Source organism: Macaca thibetana, chromosome 6, assembly GCF_024542745.1.
Source record: "Macaca thibetana thibetana isolate TM-01 chromosome 6, ASM2454274v1, whole genome shotgun sequence".
Classification (NCBI taxonomy): Eukaryota; Metazoa; Chordata; class Mammalia; order Primates; family Cercopithecidae; genus Macaca; species Macaca thibetana.
The window spans coordinates 53,597,421-53,609,435 of NC_065583.1; the positions used below are offsets into that span (position 1 = coordinate 53,597,421).

The 12,015-nt window shown below is 37.0% G+C and overlaps 1 protein-coding gene across 1 annotated transcript in view; it reads right to left on the reverse strand.

Annotated features, from left to right (window-relative positions):
* ISOC1 (isochorismatase domain containing 1) overlaps positions 1-12,015 on the reverse strand; it is a 1,173,170-nt gene that overhangs the window by 1,103,203 nt on the left and 57,952 nt on the right. The window lies entirely within an intron of this gene.

A 12,015-nucleotide genomic window follows, 5' to 3' on the forward strand; every position in this document is an offset into this window, starting at 1 on the left:
TATATGAATGGCTCAAAGTAAAAAACTTGGTTGCAGTGCCAGGATGAGTATCCTATTGTGCCTCCTATACTTTAATTTTTGCTTGAAAGTCAGTATGGCATAGCTTTGGGGGCCTCTCAGACCTTGGCCAGAGGACCCCAAGCTCATTCTTCTCATGCTACCACTGTCCTCTCAATAAATCTGCATTCTTCCTCTCTCTACAAGAGCCAGATATTGTGGCCTTGAATCTCCATTCCAGCCACTTTCCCAGTTCCAGGCATTCTTGTAGCAAGCATTAATGCAAAAACAACAACAAAAAAAAAACGGTGAGTATTTCTGTCCTTTCCTATGCATCAGTCATTACATTGGTGACAGAAACCAATCCAAATTAGCTTACCCCAAAAAGGAGATTTATTAGAGCTCGAAGAAGACAGAGCAACGACCCTTGAGAGGTCTTCAGAAGACTAAAACCAGGAGTTCACATTCCATCAGGATTCTCATTCCGTCAGGATTTCTGTCATCTTCTAGAGAAACAGAGTGTTGCCCTAATTCTTCCAGACCAGCTCTTCCCACATGCTAGGGACTTGGCCACCAGCAGCTCCGGACTCACCATCTTATGGATTTCTGATTATGTGACACAATAGGCGTGGCTTGAACTATGTGCACATCATTGCCAAGGAGAGGGGTAAGGTATTATAATTGGCCCAATCTGAGTCATATGCGAATCCCTGAGGCTCTGGGTCTATTTTGAGTGGCAGGAGGAAAATGGTACAGGGAAGAAAAAACATATACTCTGATTAGCTTCTTCTGAGCGAGGTGGCAGTTCATGGCTCTTTGCAGGCTCATGTGATATACATGTCTGTGGAATCTAGGTCTCAAATTAATTTGCTTGAAAATAGGGAAGATTGAACACATGCTCCTGTGAATATTCTAAATACTGACTGTGTATTATAGCATACATCCTGGATTCTGAGATTTCTTTCCTATTTTGAATGTTCACTGAAATTCTGTGGGCAGTAAAGCAAAGGGGAAAACGGAATTACCAACCATCCTTTTCCATGACAAAACTGTTTTTGGCATCTGCCAGTCTGGGATTTAAGAGACAAACAGAGCCCTCATGCAGCAACTTGCCCAATATTTATCATTGCTTATAATTTTATAAGAGCTTGTATTTGGCCATACTTGCTTTTGGTAACATATTTAATAAGTAATAGAACATGAACTAGAACTGAATCTTTTTGTCTCATTGTCAAATATTCTTTCTATATATTTTGCTAAATTGAGGCAAGCAAGGGTATTTTTAATTGACAAGCAACAAAGGCATTGAGTACAGTGTGCCAGGAGTCTGGCTTAGTGTATACATCAACATGCATTTGTTGAATGAATGAAAGTATCTTTGCTAATGTCACAGAGTAAAGCCTTAACAAGGGGGAAAGAGAAATGAATATGTGTGCAACGATGAGGCTCCACTAAATTCTCTTGACACGTGTCCACCAGGGCTGGCATTCTTCTCGAGTACTGGCTGAGGGAAGGTTTTCCTTGTTTTCTTTCCTGATTCAGATTGCCAGATCCTTGTGTTTGATTTTAAATTGATATGACAGAACATCCTGTTTACTTGGATTAATTTACAATTATGCTTTTTGTCTTCTGTTCTATAATGCAAGCGTTACTTTTTCATACCTGACCGGATGCTAAACATGTCCTTTATGTGTTTGAGTTTGTTTATTTCTTGCAAATATGTTTCTCAACTGTATTTAACAACCAAATCAATTCACAGGATTGGGGTGGAGTAGTGAACAGAGTGAAATTCTACGAGCTCTTTTCTTGGCTATTAATTAAATGATTCATTCTATATTAAGTATTACTGAAAGCAATTCTTACATTGTGATTAATTAGATCAATAATAACGTTCTCACTAGGAGTTTTTGATTTCCAAAGTCAGAACTTGACGCAAATACAGTTTTGCAAAGAACCTACTTCTGTGTCAAAACTGGGAAACCGCTGATCAAATCCCAGAGAAATTAGAACATAAACCTTATGCTCCATAGTTATCAGTAAATCCAGTTTTAAAAAATGACACCCCACGACCAAATAGCCAATAATAGAAGTACTTTATAATTGGCAGCAATGAACCCTTTTGAACTTGGAGATTCCATCTGCAGTTTTCCCTTTGAGGTCCCAAACCCCTTACAAATAAATGATTGTACTTTTCCTGGAATGGAGGGGCTGGCCTAGTCTATAAGCAGTGAAAAATTCCCATGTGCCATCTTGTGGAGCTGTTGAATTGCTCATCAATAAAATTAATCTGTGATTGCTTGCATGGGTCACTCAATGTGCCAACTCACACATTACGTAAGTGTAAATGTAAACACTGAGCTATACAGATGCTGGCCTTGTACCTAAAAGGTAAAAGGAAAGTTAATCTACACTTAGGGTCATATTCATTATTTTATTCTAATGTAAACACATTCACATCTCTTGGCCATCCTTTTGTTTTGAGGAATTTCCCCCTAAAATCTTAGTGTAGTCTCAGTAGTCTTATCAAAGCATACGCCATGTTTGGGGTAACTTTTGGATTCTTTTTACCATCTTTGCTTCCTATATAATTTTACTTTGCCTTTCTTTCTTTGTTCTTATCAGTCTTCTTTACATGAATCATTTCCATAAATTCCTGAGTGCTCTTGGTTTTTATGCATTCTTTACATTCTTCTTCCTTGTATCTCATGGCATCTCTAAAGAGATCTCTGGATGAAAAGTGATGAAAAAAGGAGGTCCTTATTCCCATTGGCACTGTTAGGTTGGCTTTCAGTATCCGCTGTCTTAGTTTTTCTGGCAGTCATTCTGATAATACCTCTATGTGTGCAGAAAACTGTTTCAGACACTTTTCAAAACAATGATAAGCTCTATAACCATGTCAGTGTCCCAAAGTGTCTAAACATCGATTACATTTTTCATGAGCCTAGATTTTTCTATGGGCAAAGAAAAGTTTGCCCTCTAGTCTTTTTTAAATCAAGCTCCAGAACTAACTTACAGTGAGTTGCTTAGAAGTGGAAGACCCTAGTCATTGCCTGACCCTGGGGCCCAAGTAGGTCATGGGTGCATTTGACTGCAAGCCACTTGGGATCTTTAAGAACTCCAGGTGTGGACATCCTGTGTATATTCAAGACATTCTTCCCAAAATCTTAGCTAAAATTGCTTGTTGCCCGTTAAATTTTATTCTTTTTGTCTGTCTTTTGTGAATTCCTCCACAAACTTGGTATGAAATTAATGCCACCATTATTTTATTCATTTCAAAGAATCTTTTTAGTCTCACCGGTTTTTTTTTTTTCTGTGTGTGTGTGTGTGTGTGTGTTTCAGGTTTCTAAGAACACTAGGAATTTACATAGTCCAAAGATTGGGGACAAAGGGAGAGTTAGGAGCCTGGCGTTCCTGTATAAGCAAGGAGAGAAACTGAGTCTGATCAGATCCCATTGCCTCTGACTGTCACAGGATGTCACTATTGATGACTGCTCTCAAGACAAGTGGTGTGTGTCATAGCTGTGGACTCCTCCCTTAGAGGGAGTCCAATACCACCCCACCAATGCTAAACTTGCTTGGCTCTTTCCTATACAGCACATTAATAGACCGCAGGTTTGCTGGGTTGGTCTGGTCTGATATTTGTCTGCTCATAGACCCAAAACAACATCACCCTTCTCTCACTGAGGATCCACTCAGTTTGATTTCGTTCATATTGAGAAGACTTGCTCAACTTATTTTCTGAGGATGAATACTTTCAGTAACTGAAAAGTGTTTTATCTTCTGAAAAGGATTCAGAAGTGATTCCAGGGTACTGACAGCTACTCTTCCTTTGTTTGGAAAGGATTACTGTCCCCAGGGTACAATCTTCAGTGAGATAAAGGTGATTGGTGATTTTGTGGCGCTTTTCTAGATGACTTAGATTATAGTTTGTTTGTTTCCTAAATTGTGATATTTTTTAAAGGACACTAAGAATAATTGTACCAGAACTCCAGTCATAAACAAGGGAAGCTAGGATGTTTGGTTATTCAAAACTTTTTTCATTAGAGAGGAAAGAGAAATAGAAATGTAATGTATGGTGGACCTTCTACTACAATGGATAAGAGCCTACTAACTTTTTAACATGAAAAGAAAAATCAAATACCATCCACTGAAGGAGAACAGGAAGAAAAAATTAAAGTTTGTCTTCAAACAAAAATGGATATTATACTGATCACACAAAGTCCCATAACTAGATTTTCTTTCTTTATATAATCAACATTTATTGAGCACCAACTGCATGCAAGGTCATACTGGCCATGGGGGATGCATGTATGAATAAAACATTTCCCATCTCCTGTTTTGAATAAAAAAGATTTCGACTTCTACATCTGTTGTTACTCTCTGAAACTGCTAGTGTATACTTGTATTAAGTGATATTAGGATTGAAATTTGGTCCAGGAATTTATTCATTTCTTCTAGATTTTCTAGTTTATTTGTATAGAAGTCAAATCCCTGAAGAGACCAATTACAAGTTCTGAAATTGAGGCAGTAATTAATAGCCTACCAACAAAAAAAGTCCAGGACCAGACAGATTCACAGCCGAATTCTACCAGAGGTACAAAGAGCAGCTGGTACCATTCCTTCTGAAACTATTCCAAACAATAGAAAAAGAGGGAATCCTCCCTAACTCATTTTATGAGGCCAGCATCATCCTGATACTGAAACCTGGCAGAGACACAACAAAAAAAGAAAATTTCAGGCCGATATCCCTGATAAACATTGATGAGAAAATCCTCAATAAAATACTGGCAAACCAAATCCAGCAGAACATCAAAAAGCTTATCCACCACAAACAAGTTGGCTTCATCTCTGGGATGCAAGGCTGGTTCAACCTATGCAAATCAATAAACGTAATCCATCACATAAACAGAACCAATAACAAAAACCACATCATTATCTCAATAGATGCAGCAAAAGCCTTTGACAAAATTCAACAGTCCTTCATGCTAAAAACTCTCAATAAACTAGGTATTGATGGAACGTATCTCAAAATTGTAAGAGCTATTTATGGCAAACCCACAGCCAATATCATACTGAATGGGCAAAAACTGGAAGCATTCCCTTTGAAAACCGGCACAAGACAAGGATGCCCTCTCTCACCACTCCTATTCAACATAGTGTTGGAAGTTCTGACTAAGGCAATCGGGCAAGAAAAAGAAATAAAGGATATTCAAATAGGAGAAGAAGAAGTCAAATTGTCTCTGTTTGCAGATGACATGATTGTATATTTAGAAAACCCCATCATCTCAGCCCAAAATCTCCTTAAGCTGATAGGCAACTTCAGCAAAGTCTCAGGACACAAAATCAATGTGCAAAAATCACAAGCATTCCTATATACCAATGACAGACAAACAGAGAGCTAAATCATGAGTGAACTCCCATTCACAACTGCTACAAAGAGAATAAAATACCTAGGAATACAAACTTACAAGGGATGTGAAGGACCTCTTCAAGGAGAACTACAAACCACTGCTCAAAGAAATAAGAGAGGATACAAATACATGGAAAAACATTCCATACTCATGGATAGGAATAATCAATATTGTGAAAATGGCCATACTGTCCAAAGTAATTTATAGATTCAATGCTATCCCCATCAAGCTACCATTGACTTTCTTCACAGAATTTGAAAAAACTACTTTAAACTTCATATGGAATCAAAAAAGAGCCCGCAGAACCAAGACAATCCTAAGCAAAAAGAACAAAGCTGGAGGCATCACGCTACCTGACTTCAAACTATACTACAAGGCTACAGTAACCAAAATAGCATTATACTGGTACGAAACAGACATGTAGACCAATGGAACAGAACAGAGGTCTCAGAAATCACACCAGACATCTACAACCATCTGATCTTTGACAAACCTGACAAAAACAAGCAAAAGGGAAAGGATTCCCTACTTAATAAATGGTATTATGAAAACTAGCTAGCCATATGCAGAAAACTGAAACTGGACCCCTTCCTTATACCTTATACAAAAATTAACTGAAGATGGATTAAACACTGAAAGGTAAGACCTAAAACCATAAAAATCCTAGAAGAAAACCTGGACAATACCATTCGGTACATAGGCATGGGCAAAGACTTCATGTCTAAATCACCAAAAGCAACGGCAACAAAAGCCAAAATTGACAAATGGGATCTAATTAAACTAAAGAGCTTCTGCACAGCAAAAGAAACTATCATCAGAGTGAACAGGCAGTCTACAGAATGGGAGAAAATTTTTGCAATCTATCCATCTGAAAAGGGCTAATATCCAGAATCTACAAAGAACTTAAACAAATGTACAAGAAAAAAACAAACAACTCCATCAAAAAGTGGTCAAAGGATATGAACAGACACTTCTCAAAAGAAGACATTTATACAGCCAACAAACATATGAAAGAAAGCTCATCATCACTGGTCAATAGAGAAATGCAAATCAAAACCGCAATGAGATACCATCTCATGCCAGTTAGAATGGTGATCATTAAAAAATCAGGAAACCAACAGATGCTGGAGAGGATGTGGATAAATAGGAATGTTTTTACACTGTTAGTGGGAGTGTAAATTAGTTTAACCATTGTGGAAGACAGTGTAGCGATTCCTCAAGGATCTAGAACCAGAAATACCATTTGACCCAGTGATCCCATTACTGGGTATATACCCAAAGAATTATAAATCATTCTATAAAGACACATGCACACGTATGTTTATTGTGGCACTGTTCACAATAGCAAAGACTTAGAGCCAACCCAAATGTCCATCAGTGATAGACTGGATAAAGAAAATGTAGCACATATACACCATGGAATACTATGCAGCCATAAAAAAGGATGAGTTCATGTCCTCTGCAGGGACATGGATGAAGCTGGAAACCATCATTCTCAGCAAACGATTGAAAGAACAGAAAACCAAACACCACGTGTTCTCACTCATAAGGGGAGTTGAACAATGAGAACACATGGACACAGTGAGGGGAACATCACACACCAGGACCTGTCAGGGGATGGGGGGACTAGGGGAGGGATAGCATTGGGAGAAATACCTAATGTAGGTGATGGGTTGATGGATGCAGCAAACCACCATGGCACGTGTATACCCATGTAACAAACTTGCACGTTCTGCATGTGTACTCCAGAACTTAAAGTATAATTAAAAAAAAATATTTTGTGTGTGTGTCATAGAATCAGCATTGGTGAATTCCTTCTTTGTTATTGTTTTAAATTTCCTTTTAAAACAAACAGCAGTTGAATTAAATGGGTTGAACTGGGAATATGCCAATATTTTATTCTCCTTAAAATTGGAGAATGTGGTGACTGAAATATAGGCACCCTGGCTTAGTCATTGATTGCTCTGGCTGCATTCAGTGTAAATCTTGTCTAACCTTAGTCTAGTTCAAAAGACAAAATGCTCTCAGTTAAATTTGACAGAAGAACCTGTAAAAACAGGAGGCTTACATTGTACCTCTGGATGGTTTGGAGTAACTTGTGACAGATATTCTGTTCACTTGGCATAATTAGATTCAACATTGTTAAAATGTCTGGATTCATAATCACAGCTCTTGGGAACATTAATAAATTGCGGAGGCCATTTTGTTTGCATTCCACAAAGGATGATCTTTTTGTAAAGCTTGCTGTGCAGGGGAGATTTTTGGGCTCTCTTCCAAGATGACTCAGCTCTTGTCTGCCTGTTCTATGAATTGATTACTTGGAAAATAATGTAAATAACAACTGCAGTGGTAAATTACAAGTAGGGAAATCAAGCATTCTGGACATCTAGCATGCAGAAAAGCCCTGCCCATTAAGGCAGGCATTTAGGTCAGTTGCTGATGCTATGGAGGCAGATGTTATGGGAACATTGTAGTGTACATGTGTTTGAGCATATCTTGCTCAGGGGTGATGGATGTGCATCGTGTTGCCTTGATCACAGGCACTGACCACAACCAGGTATCTGGAGAGGACGGAACAAGAGTAGTGCAAATTTATAATCATTTCTGAAAAACAAAACAAAAAAAAATACCTCAAAGCTCCTCAAATTCTAGAGTATACCATGTGGTTAAACAGCTAATTACAAGCTGCCTATGTTTTCCTTAATTTGTTCCACATGTGATAGTCTTAGCTCCCCCAAATAGACTGTTACAAGGCATAGTCCCTGACAAAGCTGGGAAGCATGAGGAGCTGGTGTTGGAAGTCATCCCACCCACCCTATCCTGGTGTCCTCCACCACCCACCCCATCAGCCCCCAGAAATACTATTGTTATATCCCCTTTTCCCTAATAGGACACCATGCTCTAGGCCTACCCAGTGTGATATTTCCAATTAGACAAATCTGTTAGAATTCCAGCTCAGTACTTACTGTGTGACCTCTGGAAAGCTCCTTATCTCCTTGTTTCCTCCCTGCCTGGAGCTAAAAATACTGGATGGTTGTGAGGATTAAACAAAGTAAGGTATTAAAATGGCTTAAACAAGGTGTAGCACATGTAAATAGTGTAATAAATGCTGCTCCTCTTTGCTTTTCCTCAGTTGAATTCTAACCATACTCTACACTCACTGAGGCTGACTCTCAGGAGTTACATCTGTAAATGAGAATTATGTATTTTAGAGTAGTAAAGGCTTTAGAAATGACCCAGGCTGGAAGTTTTTAAGGAGTGTTCTCCATGGCCTTGGATTCCCCTGGGACATCCCGAGGAAGGCTGCAGTGTTGCCCAAGGAACTGAGCTGGTAGGGCTCTGGCTTTTGACCTCCTTTAACCAGAGAAATACTGCTTTTATCGGGGTAAATAGTGAGAGTTTCATAATTCTCACTATTTTGTATTTTGGGAATACAAAAGTGTTCTGTTCCTTGCCCCCACCCCTCAAAAAACAAACAAACAAACAAACAAAAAGAGTTTGAAATGCTGCTTTGGCCAATACTTCATTTTATGGATAAGGGCAATCAAAAAACTCAAAGACGTTACAGATTCAAGCCTTTGCCTTGTTCTTTCTACCCTACCAAGTCCTTAGACTCTCTCTTCTTGGAGCACTTCCTTTAGCGTTTGACCAGACTCCACATTGAACTGTACTCTTGCAAGCTTTGTTCAGTAAAGATTTATTAAATTCAAATTACTGCCAAAAGTTTCACAACTGTTCATGATTGAAGCCCCTTCTGTGACTGCCAACATAATCTAAGTTTCATTTGTTCACTTTTTGAAATCCAATATAGAGAATTACTCAAGTAATACAAAAATATGTGCTATAAACGTTCAAACAATGCAGATGTGTATAGCATAAAAAACAAAAGTGCTTCTTCATCCATCAGCCCTTCCATAAGTCAGGTCAATTAACTTCCTACCCTACTGTGGAACCGCTGTTAAAATTTTAAGACATTGAAGATATTACTCTGAATCTACCTACATTCACATTCACATATAGTTTCAGTTTCCTCCATATAAAGAAAACCAAACTCCTTTTATTGTTTTGTGACTTGATTTTTTACTTCTAAAAAGTCATAGAGATATTTCCGAGTAAGTCCATATATATCAATATTACTCTTCAAAAATTCTTCACAGTATTTCCATTATATTTCTTGGGGTGAATGTTACCAAAAATGGGTGACATTTTCCATTACAAAAACCCCCTTGCAATGAATATTCTTGTATGTATCTTCATGTACACATTTGAACGTGTATCTCTAGCTTGGGCGAGGTGGCTCACGCCTGTAATTCCAACACTTTGGAAGGCAGAGCCTGGCGGATCACTTGAGGTCAGGAGTTTGAGACCAGCCTGGCCAACATGGCGAAATCCTGTCTCCACTAAAAGTACAAAACTTAGCCAGCTGTGGTAGTGCGTGTCTGTAGTTCTAGCTACTCAGGAGGCTGAGGTGAGAGAATTGCTTTAAGCCGGGAGGTGGAGGTTGTAGTGGGCGGAGATTGTGCCACTGCACTCCAGCCTGGGTGATGGAATGAGACTCTTGTCTAAAAATAAATAATAAGTAATAAAAATAATTAATAAATAATGAAAGTGTATCTTTAGAATAAATACCAGGGGAATTTCACAGTCAATTAAAAATCTTGATAGATGTAGACAAACTGCCAAATTTCCATATTCATTTATATTACCATTATTACTTTCAACCAATACAAAATATTTAAACTTATGTATTTTTCTCTTTTATTATATTTTAAATTTTATATCTTTAATTTTTCCAGTGAAAAAGATTAAAGTGATTTATTATTTTATTTTGTAAGTGTTTATTGACAGGGTTGAATGTCTTTGCACGTGTTATTTCATTTGTATTTTGTTTTGTAAATTATCTCTTTATATCACTGCACCTTTTTCTATTGGGTTGTTTGTTTTTTTCTTATTCATTTACAGCTTTTAAAATGTATTTTTGACATTTTTAAATATACATAATTTATTTTAATCCTTTGTTATGTATATTACACATTTTTTCTTCATTTATTTTTTAACTGTTAACTTTGTTTATGGTCTATTTGATATATAAGATTTATATTTCTATACAGCAACATCTGTCAGTCTTTTGCCTTATGCCTTCTGCAAGCCCTGTCAGATTTTCCTTCCTAATTCAAACACTTCACTCTTCTTTCTGTCATTCTTGCCTAAGACACTATTTTCCCTTGCCAAGACCACTGTAATAGCCTCATAACTGATCTGCCACCTTCTATTCTTGCCTCTCCACAATTCATTGTCCATACCTTTCTTATTAAAAAATATTTATGAGATATTACTCTATTTAAAATACTTTAATTAATTCACATTTCATTTAGGATAAAATCCAAACTTTTTGCTCCAGCTTGCTTCCTTACTCTAACTTACTCTATTTTACAGATCCTAAATGGTCTCACCTACCTCTCAGACTTCATCTTATATGGGTACTATGCTTCAGCTACATAAGTATTTAAGTTTCTCAAACAAGGTAAATTTAATCTTAGCATATGGCCTTTGTACTAATTAATTTCCCTTAATAGAAAGTGTTCCTTCCAGCTCTTTGAAGGACTTGCTCCTTCTTGCCATTCAAATACCAACTTAAATTTAATGTTTTCAAATAAAATTTTCAGCCAGAAATAGCCAAAGTCACTCTTGGTCATCACACCAAACTTTGATTCTCACCACAACACACATTTCACTATTTGATTCTCTTTTTTTCCCAGTTAGTTGTTGGCTGAATGATCAGTCTATTTATTTTATATATATCTAGCCATCTACCTATCCCTTCATCTACTTCTCTTTCTATCCACCTACTTATGTATCCATCCATTCATCCATCCATCCATCCATCCATCGCTTCTCTTGGATCTTTTGACTAATATTTTTAAAATGTATTTATTGCCTTTTAAGTAGGGTTTGGGGAGGGAGTACAGATACATATGTATGATTAATTGTAGGGTGGCCATATAATTTATCATCCAAAACAGGATACTTTTGAGGGTAAAAAGAATTATAATTATACGAGGACAAGAGGTGAAACCTGGTCTCAAGCACATGATTATCTAATTTAATACCAGCAATGTCTTCATTTAAAATATGGAAACTTTATAAGATTTTAATATCTGATATGTTTTATATTTCTTTATTCTTTAATTAATAAGGCTATTGACTTTTCTAATAATTTTATTCTTCCTGATGAACTTTACATTAATAATATTAAATTCACATATCTCTATGTTGGGATTTTTTTCTTGGAACTGAGTTACATTTGGAGCAGAAATAACACTGTCCAAGAATATGATATATGGCATTGGTCAGAAAGGACATTTTTAAGAAACATAATATATATCTTCATTTCATTTAAAAAATCTTTCAGAAAATGTGATGATTTCTTCATATGTGCCCATGTAATTTTTAAACTTTTTTCTAAATTATTTTATATTTTGTAGTGCTGATGTAAATGGGATTTTTTCCACCTTTTTGTATTTTTTTAAAGTTTTCATGATAGAGTCTTGCTTTGTCACAAGCTTGGAGTGCAGTAGTGCAGTCACAACTCACTGCACCCTTGACC